Below are 14,906 nucleotides of genomic sequence, written 5' to 3' on the forward strand. Positions count from 1 at the left end.
TCAGTGAAACATTAAAGGTGAAGGTCATTTTAGGACACTTATGTAAGGATCTGAAATTTGGTAGTATAAAAAAACATTAGGACTTAAGGTAAGGTATCGTAATTTAGGACTATAAGTATAACAAGGGTTGGTTCGGTCATAAAGCCTCGAATTATACATGGCAAAGTCATAACTTTTTTTGGTAAAGATAACAGTTAGGTCGTTTCAGTTGTGTCTTTTAAAATGGTCTTGCTGTGGCAATCAAGTTTCATGTGATTTTATCAAAGTGAATAAAATTCAAAGTAAAGTCAGACATGTAAATCTGTATTTGGACAATACCATGTATAAATTTTTGAGATAAAAATTAATGATCCCTTATAAATTTTAAGAAATTTTAGTAACAAAATCCAAAGATTAGAAAAATTCAGTGTCATACTTGTTGAATTATCAAAGTGTCACCGAAAATTAAAATGTCAATATGCACACATAGGGCCGTAAAAAAGGTCCAAAGTGGAATTTAAACAGGAAGTTTTTACTTGTTGTAAACAAAATGTGAGAAATAGAACAAGAATTAATTAAATCAAATCGTTAAATTTGGTCCAAGTGAATCCTGTTGAATGCCAATTTCCTGTTCCGATCGGTAGTCAAAATCAAATATACAGTTAACTAGGACCTTTGTAATATAAAGGGACAAAGTGTAAACTTTCAAGCGTAATTGGCATGGTGTAACAATAAAAGTTGTTGACGGAATCGGACTGAGGACAAGGGACTATGGAAAGCCTTAAGTAAAAGCAAACATGAATGCAAGTGTTGAAAAAGTTGCACTGATAAGCAGATTAGTTGATTAGGTCTCTCCTGTAAAACTGTCAGACTAATTAAGGTTTTTAATTTAGTCACCTTGAATTTAAGATTTTGGTAAAGGTTAAAGTAAGTGATTATTGTCAAACCCAAATCATGGAGGATGTATCAAAAGTCTACGAACACATGTTAAAGGTATTCGTCATTAGGGGACTTTAAGGTAAAAATGAAAAAAACAATGTTGTACCAGTACGTGTGGTCATTAAGTTTATCAGTTGTAATCTGTCATAAGTTAAAAAATGAAAGAAGGTCAGTGTATAAAGAAAAAAGTATTTAGTGGTATCTCGTTTTGTGTACTAAACTTAAAAGGGTTTAAGTGTAAGAAAGTTTAAAATGACACAAAAGTAAAATAGATACTGTATCAGGTTCATTTTTGTAACATAGAATTGAAAGAAGTTCAAGTAATTATAATGTAAAACCTCAAGGTACATTCACTGACGGTAAGGTAATGTCAATGTGTAATCCCTAGAGTCCATATATCATAGTTTGTTTATTTAAGATGTAAAGTATCATTAGGGAAAACATGATGAAACTGATGCCATAAAACATAACTGATCCAATAAGGCTGTAAAATTTAAAAGTGATTTCATGAATAAAACCTTTTGGTAAGTAAATTAGAAAAATACACTCTATGATTTAACAAGGGACCAAAGGTCAAATGTAGGAATCATGCAGTTCATAATTAGTCAAAGTAGGAGTCAGCATAAGGTTTTTCAAACAATTTAGGGACAGTACAAGGTAAAGGTCGTTTAAGATTTTAAGCCTGAATTAGGGACCTTGTCAATACAGTTTGAATGAAGGTCAAAAGGCCATTCAAGGTGAATGTCAAAGTGTACAGTAAGGTTAAGGTCAAAGAAATAAGACAAGTCAAGTATCAAGGTCCCCTAGGCCTAATTAATAGACTATCAAAAGTGTAAAGATTTTGCAGTAAAGGTAAAGTAACCAAGTATGAACAGGTATGAAGGTAAGGTCAACATTATGAAGTAAAAAATTGTCATCTTAAGTCAGACTGTAAGGTAAATAAAGGCCCAAATCATGTTTGGACCTGTAAAGGTATTAAGGAAAGTTCAATCGGGACCATATTAATTCAATGTCTGTAGTGATAATTAGGTAAGGAAAATATAAACAATCGGATTTTAAGATTAAAAAGGTGTAAAGTAAACAGTCAAATGTAAAAAGTCATATTAGTAAAGTCAAAGACAGTAATAAAGGTCAAAGTGTAACAGACATAAGGTCTAAATCTGGTATACACAGTTTAGGAGACTCAAATCACGTTAAGGTCAAAATGAATAAAAATAAGGTAAAGATGTCTTTAAAGTTAATTAATGTAATGGATCAAAGGTACAAGTTACAAAAATATCAGGGACAGTATACAGGGTAAAGTCAAAGTGCAAATTTTTCTAAGTTAACCGATGACATTTCCATAAGGTAAATAAGTTTGACTATGACGATTTATAAGTAAAAACAAATATAGTATGAGTTGACAAGAATTCTAGAAATTAAAAGTCAAAGTTTTTGGTGGTATATTTCCTAAAGAAGTAATAAGGCAAAGTGTAGGGACTAGAAGGTAAAGAAAAAGCCAGGGTAAATATTTACAGGTAAAGTATGTGTAGTATAAAGTAAAGGTCAAATTGTACATGTAATAAAGGTAGTCAAGTAAGGTCAAATCAAAGTGTAGCTGACTACAATCAAAAAAGAGTCATAATGTAGGTACAAGTAAAGGTCAAGCTGGTACTTACAATCTTATGTACAATAAGAAAGTAAGGTATAAACCAGTATGTGGTGGTATAAGTGTAGGAAAGTAAGGTAAGCTTATCAAAGTGTAGGGAAAGGTACGTCAAAGTAGGTAAAGTGTAATGCCTTAAAAGTGTAAAGTGTAAGGTGAAAGTCAAAGTGTAGGGGACAGTAAGGTTAGGTCAAATGTAGAAATTTTAATGTAAAGGTCAAATAATGTCAGGAAAGTGTAAGGTAAAGGTAAAGTGTAGGGCACTGAAAAGTAAAGGTCAAAGTGTAGGAAAGACTGGTAAATGTCAAAAGTAGGAAAGCGTCAAGTAAAGGTCAAAGTGTAGGTGACAATCAATCATATTGTAATCATCTTATCAAACATCATATGAAATTGAATCCTACTTTTAACATGATGTTAGTTTCAAGACCAATCAGATAAGCTTTGAAAAAACTTTCTATTTCTACATTACTGCTCATAAAAGCTTATAAATAATCACCTTTTGAACAACTGAACTTGATTATTAATAAGACCTGACCTATATCCTTCTAGAAGCAAACTTCCTTAAAATACATAAGAAATGACACATTAATATCAATCATTTCATATTTTGATTACTAATTTTTTAAAAGAAAAAACTCCTGAAACAAGATATTTCATTTTCATTTAGAATAGAAGTGTCTTTTGTATAACACTTTGACTTGAATATGATATTGGATAACAGATATCCTAAATCTAAGATTGTGTGTTCACTTATCGCTAGATAATTTTTTACTCTCATTACAGGATGTTATGGTGATCGTGAAAATTTGGTGATCATGATGACATGCTGACCAGACCTTCTTCAATGACAAAGGCACTGCAACCAGAGACATCAGTAGAGGTAACTGATGTTGAAGGTACTTTATAATATGGTAAATTTGAGATATGTTTGTTTGTTGGTCACTGCCAGGTTAATATCTTACTCAGGCCAGATGCATTAATTTATTGATAGTTATTTATACTAGTTTTTTGAACTATTGTCACTCAAAGACACCTAGTTAAAGGCCCACTACCTTACCAAAATGGCTTTTGATTTTAAAATGGAAATGTAAAATGAGATTGATACTTTTGTAGACTTGCACAATACTACACATATCACCACCTTCTGAACAATTTGATTAAAATAAATAAAAATATTAAGTTTAATAATGCGGGTCGTTTATGTTTCCCGCCGTCATCCTAAATACGGCGCGGTAGTTGACTATCACTGCGCCGGACGGGCAAAACAGCGAAATGACTCTCTACTGTTATCATATATTACGGAGGAAATCTTGCATATGTTTGGTATTGTAAGCTCATCTAAGGCCATCGGCATATATTTTATGGATGTTATTAATTGTTTCTATAAGAGAGCGTTTATGTTGTTACTCAGGAAGCTAGTGGGCCTTTAATAAATTATTGGATTTTTTGGAAATTTTGCTATGTTTCGACCATATACACAAGAGATTTTTAAATCATAATTTCTTTATGAGGTGTTTTGTTAATGTTTGGATTCATTGTTTGCAGTATTTATTTTCAGTGGTCGTCTTTAAAAATATACCAGTTATAATTAATTAGATAATCATATTTTCAGAATTAGAGAATGGTTGCTTTTTTAGGACCAAAGATTTTCTCTTGGCAACTTGCCTAATATATTGATTGATTTTAGTTTAAATTCGGTTTAATCCGGAACTAATCTTATTTTGTCCTTGTACCAGGCGCAAATTTGATTTAGTTCTGATGACATGCGGTTGTGCGTAGATAGTGAAGTGATTATTTCCTTGGTGTTATAATAAATAGGACAAAAGTAGGATACAATATCCTTGCTGGGATTGATATATAGCTGGGAGTCCTGGTCCTGTCACTCCTCCATTTGTGGCTCGTGCTTTATTTGGGAATCTCGTATTATGGATTGTTTAACTCTGCCAATATTGTGATGGGTATCCATATTTACATTCATTGAACATCTGATGTATTGTGTATTACTAGGAAGGTATTTATATATATTCATTGGTTTCATTTATTTTACTCAACCTTGTAAAGCATTAGACTTTTACATTTGTTTGAGATTGCTCTAATTGATGGGTCATATAATGATTGGCTTTGGTACTCTACTATATGTATAAAGGGGGAAACCAAATTTACATGTATTGGTTAGGTTGGTAATAAACTTGAGGATTTCCTGAATCACATATGTTTCTTGTTGAGTAAAATGTATTCTTCGGACATTGTGTATGTAATTTAACATAATTCTTATAAGGAGTAGATGTGATAACTGTTAATGTTTAATTCTCATTTCTTTTTTTCATTTTTATTTGTATTTTTTTTCAGTTTCATTACTTTGGTGGATGTAACATCGGGAAAGTCACTTGACACACTAGCCGATGTTATTAGATCACATCCGCACAGACAGCCGATGTTATAGGCCATATTTTCTGAGAAAAGCCTAAGTGTGAAGCTTCAAGATAGGTATGGATTATATCTTCAACTCATTTGAATGACAAAAAACATTGGAAAGTCATGCATTACAGAACACTGAGATCGCAATCTGGTAAAACTTGTTATGCCTGAATGTATATATTTCATACCATGGAATTTCCGATTAATTTGGGAAAGGGCTTGCATGATTATAATAGGCATAGCCCTAGACCGGATGTCCAAATCCATACTGATGTACAATTTGTGTATGTAAAAACTAATAAAATCTTCTTGAAATTGAAATAGCATGTTGTCAAACCACTAGGTAAACAAAGCTTTATCTGTACCTATTAATCATGGAATATCAGAAATAGTGTCTTGCTTTCATCAAAAAGAATTTTGCTATATTAGTGAAACTTATTATTTTTATTTTGAAGTTTTAACTCAAAATATTTCAGACAACAGGAAGGATAGCGATAGTAGATGCTCGGGGGGGGTGGGAAAGATTACATCACCATTTAGTTTACTGAGCTACATTCTGGGTCCTGCCCATTTGGTAAATAACTTAAATTGTTATTGAATGTATATATAGTTGAAAATAATTTTGTTACTTAAAATCCCCGTGCAACTCCAAATGGGTTAGCGTCTATACTGGAAATCATTTTACTTCCACTGGATGTATGTCTTTCCACTGCTAGATGTTCTGTTATTATCTGCAAAATTTAGATGTCCTGACAACCTCCATGAACATGTACCCAAACTCTTGAATGAAGGCTTTCACAGTACATGTTGCGGGGTACCATGTGTATGATATGCAAGAACACTTTTGTTTTTCCAAATAAATTGATTGCCTAATGTTACCGGTCAATATACAACAGGTTTTGTAATATACTGTGAAATCATTAAATTTTTGTAGGGGGTTTGAAATTTTAACTATTGTATACCAATGTCATGGTACGTTTATGCTTTCATGCAATTGTAGGAGGATAAGTTACTTACCTCACTACAGTTAAAGTCACATTCAGATAGATGCCTGACAAAGTTCAAAGGATGAAAAGCACTTTCTTCAAAACATAAGGAACTGTTTTCAAAATTCCCCGGTAGGACTTTTATCTTCATGTACCAATAGTATAACATTATTTAGTATATTCTTGAATCCAATCTCATTTGACCACAATAATGTGTTTATGATGAAAACAGCCTGTAAAAATAATGGTTGTTGTACGCGAATCTCTGCATTGTGATTGGAATTATGCTTGGGCGATCAAACGTTACAGGATGTCAATGGCGACTGTGTACTTTTATGGTAAATGTGTGAGGTTTTCTCCACGAATTTTCAGTGAGCCAACAAATAGTAAAAATTTAGAATCAAAATATAATAATTGAGCCCAACAAAATAAAGAATTTCACAAGTAGACAATACATCTTAGACTAATTGAATCATATCTTGATCAATCCAGGGTAGTCAAATAATGTAACACATGCATATGGAGTGCTTATTAATTGTCACACGTCACATGGTATAATAAAATCATTGTTTAATAATTAACATTGGTTACCTTTGGAAACTATATATCTACATATACCACTAAATACAATTCATCAATATATAAATGAGGCGAAAATGCTCGTGATTTATATATAAAATATAAAAAGGGTTTTGTGTGCTTATTCAAGTCACTATTGGTTAAAAAAATTTTGAAATTAAAACTTTTTCTTTTTGTCCACCAATGGGTTATTCTCTATGTATATTTTCTTTATTTATTTATTTCTAGCATGCAAATTTGACGTTCTCCTGAAGAAACATTACAAGATTCCCAAGACTGACCCACTTACTCTTTTATGCTGAATTTGAAAATTTTGTTTCAGGAGCCGTCTCAACAGGGTGATCAAATGGCGGCGGTCAATTTAAGAAGGATTGTGGCTCAAGGATGTTCCGGAAGGATTCCATTGACGAATAGGAAAATCAGCAACATTTTGGTCTTTTCTTCTCAAAATATATAGATTTATAATTTATGTAACGTTATAAAACCGCAAATACAAATATAAATTACTGCACACATAGTCACTTCATTCACCCAGGACAGACAATCACATTTGGTAAATTTCAGTAAATTAATATCACATTAACAAATTTACTTAAAAAATCAAAGACAGTAGGTTAAAAAAGTAGTAATTAACCGAAGCGTAAATACTAATATTTCTGTAGAAATTTGTTTGTTTACAATGGAGAAGCCCTGAGTGGATAATGTTACTGTTATTTTGAACAAGATATCATGATAGAATAGCTACAGAGCATTGAAAGAAAGAAATTTTTTACATTAGTATTTAGGTTTATTTTCTTTGTCAACTGAACATGTCTCAGCTACGATGGCCAACAGCGGCCGGCAAAAAAAAACTCCTACAAAACGTTTTTCGTACTTTAAATAGTCATTGATATTTAAGTACAACTTTTATTTTCTAAAAATATATTTTTTTGTCATGAAAAATAATTATGTACAAAAAATATTTTCTAAAAATTTTTTTTCGTGATGGAATTTTTATCACCTTTATGTAAAAAAAAAAAAATACCAGTGGTCTGATGCTAACCCTGTATTTAAATGGAATCTTCCTATTTCAGGTGGTACAATTAATCTTTCAGATAAGGAATTCAACAATGAATGTTCCATTTGGCTTGCTTAAAACATAGCATGACTGTGTTTAGACAATTTTAAAAAAATTTACAGACAAAGCAAAGTGGATGACAATTCGAATTTATCTATATTCCTTTTAAAGAAATCATTAAAGTCTATGACATCTTCAAAATGTAAGTTGTTTTAAAACATGTCGGTGGTCATAATCATATTCTGTTGGTTTCCTGAAAAAATTATTATCACTCACCTTATTTTTATCAAATATCTTTTTTTATAACAAAATAATTATATTATCTCATAGACTCAAGTTTTGTATATTGTATTTTAAGATTTGGACTATTAACAACAAAATGGGCCAACTAATTGGTTTAGCCACGACAATACAATATATATAATCGTAAAATCAATTATAAGGTGGTTGTACACCCGAAATATTTGTTTTTATTTCATCAAATACAAAATAATCATTTTTTGACAACTATATGTGGTTTTTTTCAATATTTAGATATTTAAACATCATTAATTTTCTTTTCCATTCGATGTGTGGTATAAGTGCATATACAGTCTTTCAATTTATCAAATAATAGGTACATATAAACCTTTTTTAGTTATTATATTTATTTAGTCTGAGTATAAATTCCCATGATATAGTTATACATGTATTCCAAGTTGACCATTTTGGGTAACATGTTCTATTTAGTATTGCAATTGCACATTACCTATCTGTCTTTTCCTAAGTGACGGTGGACGAGGGGTGTATTCACACCTTATTTAATCATTCTTCAGTCCATGCATAACTTAATTTGTACAATTATTATTATTATGTTGTTGAATAAACTATAATTAAACTTATTATCAAAGTCTTTGTATGTTTTTGTATAAGTATTACTGCACTACATTTACATAAACAGAGTAAGCTCCCTTGCGGGAAGGTATTTCTTGTTATGTCATTATTTAAGTATAACAGAACGCTTGCAAACATATTATGATATCACAACCAATACCTACCCACAAGTCAGATAACTCTGTAATATGCAAATAGAGAATGCAACGGTTATAACAAACCTTTGGGGACCACCTGATTCACTTCGTTATACACATAGATTGTTATACACATATTACAGATAACTAAAAGGAACCTTGAAACGAAAATTACTATAACATGGAAACATAGACACATGAATTCACTGTAAGCAAGTTCATTATTAACGTTTTTACACTGAATAGCTAACCTTTATGCATCCAAACTTCTTGAGGTTATATTCAGGAACAAAGATAGATCAAATTTTTACAGTCCTTCTGCGGTGTCTAAACTCATTTTAACTTCAGAATTTACGTGGCTTATTATTGTAACGTCCTATTAAAACCAGAGTCTTGTAAGGATATGCAAGGTTTGATTGGTGGAGGTAGGCCCGGAGTTAGTAAAAACTAGATAAAACACACCCGTCCTCAGTAGTACGTTGTGTTGGTTAAACTCACACCTTACCTATAGACTCAAATACTGACAGTAATCATTTGGATGACAAGTCAGTTTTAGTGACAAGATCGTTGTGGGTGGTATATAACACTTTTTTAAGATCAAAAATACTGACGTTTGTTAATGTAGGGTATTTATGTCGATGTTGGTTGTATTCAACAGCTTATTATGATCAAAAAATCAAACGTTATCCACTGTTGGTGGACAAGTCGATGTGATGGTATTCATACCCTTATTTATATTACATACAGTCATTATCAGGTGAGAAAAAAGACGATATTGTTAGGTAGTTATTACATACACAATTATTAAGATCTAAAAACAAGTCGTGTTGTAATTGTGGTGACATGTCGATGTGGTGGTTAATACACAACCCTTAGTATTACCAAAATACTGGACGTTTTCCATGTGGGTGGACAGTCGATCTAATGGTCTATGACTTTCCTGTCATTGTGAAGAAAATAAGTAGATGTTATTGGTGTATGGTCACCACCTTTTTCCAATCATATTGGGTAAGGACGTCATATCCTGGGTAATATAGTCGTAGTGGAAATACAGCTCATTATCAACCTTGTTGGTGACAATTAGATGTGGTGTGGTATGTACATTTACGTATTAAGAATCAATATCAAATAATGACTTTGCCTTGTGGGGTGAACCAGTCGATGTGGTAGTGAACATTCACCTTTTTCACGTATCGCAAAATACTGAAGTTAATTATGTCTCAGGTGGACAAAGTCGATGTGGTAGTATAGATACCCTTATTAAGACTCAATTACAGAAGTCTGTCATGTGGTGACAAGTCGATGTGGTGTGGTATACACAGCCTTATTAAGAACAGAATACTGACGTTATCATGTGGTGACAAGTCGATGTGGTGGTATACACACCTTATTAAGATCAAATACAGACATTATCATGTGGTGACAAGTCGATGTGGTGGTATACATACCTTAATTAAGATCAAATACTGACGTTATCATGTGGTGACCAGTCGATGTTGGTGGTATACCACACCTTATAAGATCAATACTGACGTTATCATGTGGTGAACAAGTCGATGTGGTGGTATACACACCTTATTAAGATCAAATACAGACGTTAATCATGTGGTGAACAAGTCGATGTGGTGGCATACACACTTTATTAAGATCCAAATACAGAGTAGTTTGTCATGTGGTTTGAACATGTATCTATATGTGGTGTATACATTTCAAAATACAGACGTTATCATTGTGGTGACAAGTCGATGTGGTGGTATACACACCTTATTAAGATCAAATACTGACGTTATCATGTGGTGACAAGTCCGATGTGGTGGTATACACACCTTATTAAGATCAAATACAGGACGTTATCATGTGGTGACAAGTCGATGTGGTGGTATAACACACCTTATTAAGATCAAATACAGACGTTATCATGTGGTGACAAGTCGATGTGGTGGTATACACACCTTATTAAGATCAAATACAGACGTTATCATGTGTGACAAGTCGATGTGGTGGTATACACACCTTATTTAGATCAAATACTGACGTTATCATGTGGTGACAAGTCGATGTGGTGGTATACACACCTTATTAACATCAAATACAGACGTTATCATGTGGTGACAAGTCGATGTGGTGGTATACACACCTTATTAAGATCAAATACAGACGTTATCATGTGGTGACAAGTCGATGTGGTGGTATACACACCTTATTAAGATCAAATACAGACGTTATCATGTGGTGACAAGTCGATGTGGTGGTATACACACCTTATTAAGATCAAATACAGACGTTATCATGTGGTGACAAGTCGATGTGGTGGTATACACACCTTATTAAGATCAAATACAGACGTTATCATGTGGTGACAAGTCGATGTGGTGTGGTATACACACCTTATAAGATCAAATACAGACGTTATCATGTGGTGACAAGTCGATGTGGTGGTATACACACCTTATTAAGATCAAATACAGACGTTATCATGTGGTGACAAGTCGATGTGGTGGTATACATACACACCTTATTAAGTATCAAATACAGACGTTATCATGTGGTGACAAGTCGATGTGGTGGTATACACACTTATTAAGATCAAATACAGACGTTATCATGTGGTGACAAGTCGATGTGGTGGTATACACACCTTATTAAGATCAAATACAGACGTTTTCATGTGGTGACAAGTCGATGTGGTGGTATACATACCTTATTAAGATCAAAAACAGACGTTGTCATGTTGTGACAAGTCGATGTGGTGGTATACACACCTTATTAAGATCAAATACAGACGTTATCATGTGGTGACAAGTCGATGTGGTGGTATACACACCTTATTAAGATCAAATACAGACGTTATCATGTGGTGACAAGTCGATGTGGTGGTATACACACCTTATTAAGATCAAATACAGACGTTATCATGTGGTGACAAGTCGATGTGGTGGTATACACACCTTATTAAGATCAAATACAGACGTTATCATGTGGTGACAAGTCGATGTGGTGGTATACACACCTTATTAAGATCAAATACAGACGTTATCATGTGGTGACAAGTCGATGTGGTGGTATACACACCTTATTAAGATCAAATACAGACGTTATCATGTGGTGACAAGTCGATGTGGTGGTATACACACCTTATTAAGATCAAATACAGACGTTATCATGTGGTGACAAGTCGATGTGGTGGTATACACACCTTATTAAGATCAAATACTGACGTTATATCATGTGGTGACAAGTCGATGTGGTGGTATACACACCTTATTAAGATCAAATACAGACATTATCTTGTGGTGACAAGTCGATGTGGTGGTATACACACCTTATTAACATCAAATACAGACGTTATCATGTGGTGACAAGTCGATGTGGTGGTATACACACCTTATTAAGATCAAATACTGACGTTATCATGTGGTGACAAGTCGATGTGGTGGTATACACACCTTATTAAGATCAAATACAGACGTTATCATGTGGTGACAAGTCGATGTGGTGGTATACACACCTTATTAAGATCAAATACAGACGTTATCATGTGGTGACAAGTCGATGTGGTGGTATACATATCAAATACAGACGTTATCATGTGGTGACAAGTCGTTGTGTTGGTATACACGCCTTATAGACATCAAATACAGACGTTATCATGTGGTGACAAGCCAACGTGGTGGCATACACACTTTATTAAGATCAAATACAGGTGTTGTCATGTGGTGACAAGTCGATGTGGTGGTATACACACCTTATTAAGATCAAATACAGACGTTTGTCATGTGGTGACAAGTCGATGTGGTGGTATACACACCTTATTAGATCAAATACAGACGTTATCATGTGGTGACAAGTCGATGTGTGGTATACAGATCGAGTGGTGGTATACATTTCAAATACAGACGTTATCATGTGGTGACAAGTCGATGTGGTGGTATACACACCTTATAGACATCAAATACAGACGTTATCATGTGGTGACAAGTCGATGTGGTGGTATACACACCTTATAGACACATCAAATACAGACGTTATCATGTGGTGACAAGTCGATGTGGTGGTATACACACCTTATTAAGATCAAATACAGACGTTATCATGTGGTGACAAGTCGATGTGGTGGTATACACACCTTATTAAGATCAAATACAGACGTTATCATGTGGTGACAAGTCGATGTGGTGGTATAGATACCCTTATTTAGATCGAATGACATTCAGGTGGACAAGTCGATGTGGTGGTATACACACCTTATAATACAATAGCGTTATATCATGTGGTGACAACTCGATGTGGTGGTATACACACCTTAGTAAGATCAAATACAGACGTTTATCATGTGGTGACAAGTCGATGTGGTGGTATACATACCTTATTAAGATCAAATACAGACGTTATCATGTGGTGACAAGTCGATGTGGTGGTATACATACCTTATTAAGATCAAATACAGACGTTATCATGTGGTGACAAGTCGATGTGGTGGTATACACACCTTATTAAGATCAAATACAGACGTTATCATGTGGTGACAAGTCGATGTGGTGGTATACACCTTATTAAGATCAAATACAGACGTTATCATGTGGTGACAAGTCGATGTGGTGGTATACACACCTTATTAAGATCAAATACTGACGTTATCATGTGATGACAAGTCGATGTGTGGTATACACGCCTTATTAGATCAAATACAGACGTTATCATGCGGGGACAAGTCGTGCGTGGTATACACACCAAATACAGACGTTTATGTGATGCATCAGATATGATGTGTTAGTGTTATAGTACCCAGATATGTATGGTGCTAGTGTTTTCAGTACCAGATATGTATGGTTCTAGTGTTATAGTATACAGATATGTATGGTGTTAGTGTCATAGTACCCAGATATGTATGGTGTTAGTGTTATAGTACCCAGATAGTATGTGGTTTTAACAGTGTATAGTATACCCAGATATGTATGGTGCTAGTGTTATATACCCAGATATGTATGGTTTTTGTATTTCAGTACCAGATATGTATGGTGCTTGTGTTATAGTACCAGATATGTGTGGTGCTAGTGTTATAGTACCCAGATATGTGTGGTGCTAGTGTTATAGTACCCAGATATGTATGGTGCTAGTGTCATAGTACCCAGATATGTGTGGTGCTAGTGTTATAGAACCCAGATATGTGTGGTGCTAGTGTTATAGTACCCAGATATGTGTGGTGCTAGTGTGTCATAGTACCCAGATATGTGTGGTGTTAGTGTCATAGAACCTAGATATGTATTGTGTTAGTGTTATAGTATCCAGATATGTGTGGTGCTAGTGTTATAGTACCCAGATATGTGTGGTGCTAGTGTTATAGTACCCAGATATGTGTGGTGCTAGTGTCATAGAACCTAGATATGTATGGTGCTTGTGTTATAGTATCCAGATATGTATATCATTAGACTTCTGGTTCTCAGATATGGTTGGTACAGTACCTGTGTTCTCCTTATTAAATGTTTAATGTATTGCCAATATTAGATTTATGAAGTGTCACAGTTGTCTTAGCCTTTTAGTCAAGTGTTGCAGTAAATATTTATAGGAATTAGAGGTTTATAAATAAAGTTTTATGTTGGATGGCAATTTTATTTCTTTTATATCAGTTTTGTGAATATAGCATATATTGACATGAAAACTCACTATCATTCACCATCTTTTTCATTGTCAGTTGTTTTTATTTATCCAATTGCAATCTTATCTTGATAATACAAAATTCTAATACCTTGTTACACATTTATGCTGAATCACTATGGCAAAAACACACACCACAATATACATACACAACCAACACATACACCCTCATACACACAGACATACATGTACACATATAGACATATCATACAAATATAGACAGAAAGACAAGCACGCACAGCGGTAGATAAACATAGAAACAAAAAGATAGACAGAAATTTGTATAGATATGGAGGAGAAAAAATACACATGTAAGTTTTCTGTGATATTTCAAAAGCTTCGATTTCTGACTAGGTCTGGCACAAAGGTGTACTTGTAAAATTACAATCATATGGCCATGGTATTTCAGGAAATTTCTTGTTATGGTTGGAAAATCATCTTAGTAATCGAAAACAAAAAGTATTTATCAATAATTCATTTTCTGAAATAGGTAGGATTAATGCTGGAGTCCCTCAAGGCTCAATACTCAGTCCTCTTCTTTTTGTTATCTTTCTGAACGATATTACTGATGAGCTTTTAATTGAATGTTCTACATGTCTTTTTGTGGACAATACAGCTATTAAAATTCTCATCTTCAT

The sequence above is a fragment of the Argopecten irradians genome, unplaced genomic scaffold (genome assembly GCF_041381155.1).
Source record: "Argopecten irradians isolate NY unplaced genomic scaffold, Ai_NY scaffold_0377, whole genome shotgun sequence".
Classification (NCBI taxonomy): Eukaryota; Metazoa; Mollusca; class Bivalvia; order Pectinida; family Pectinidae; genus Argopecten; species Argopecten irradians.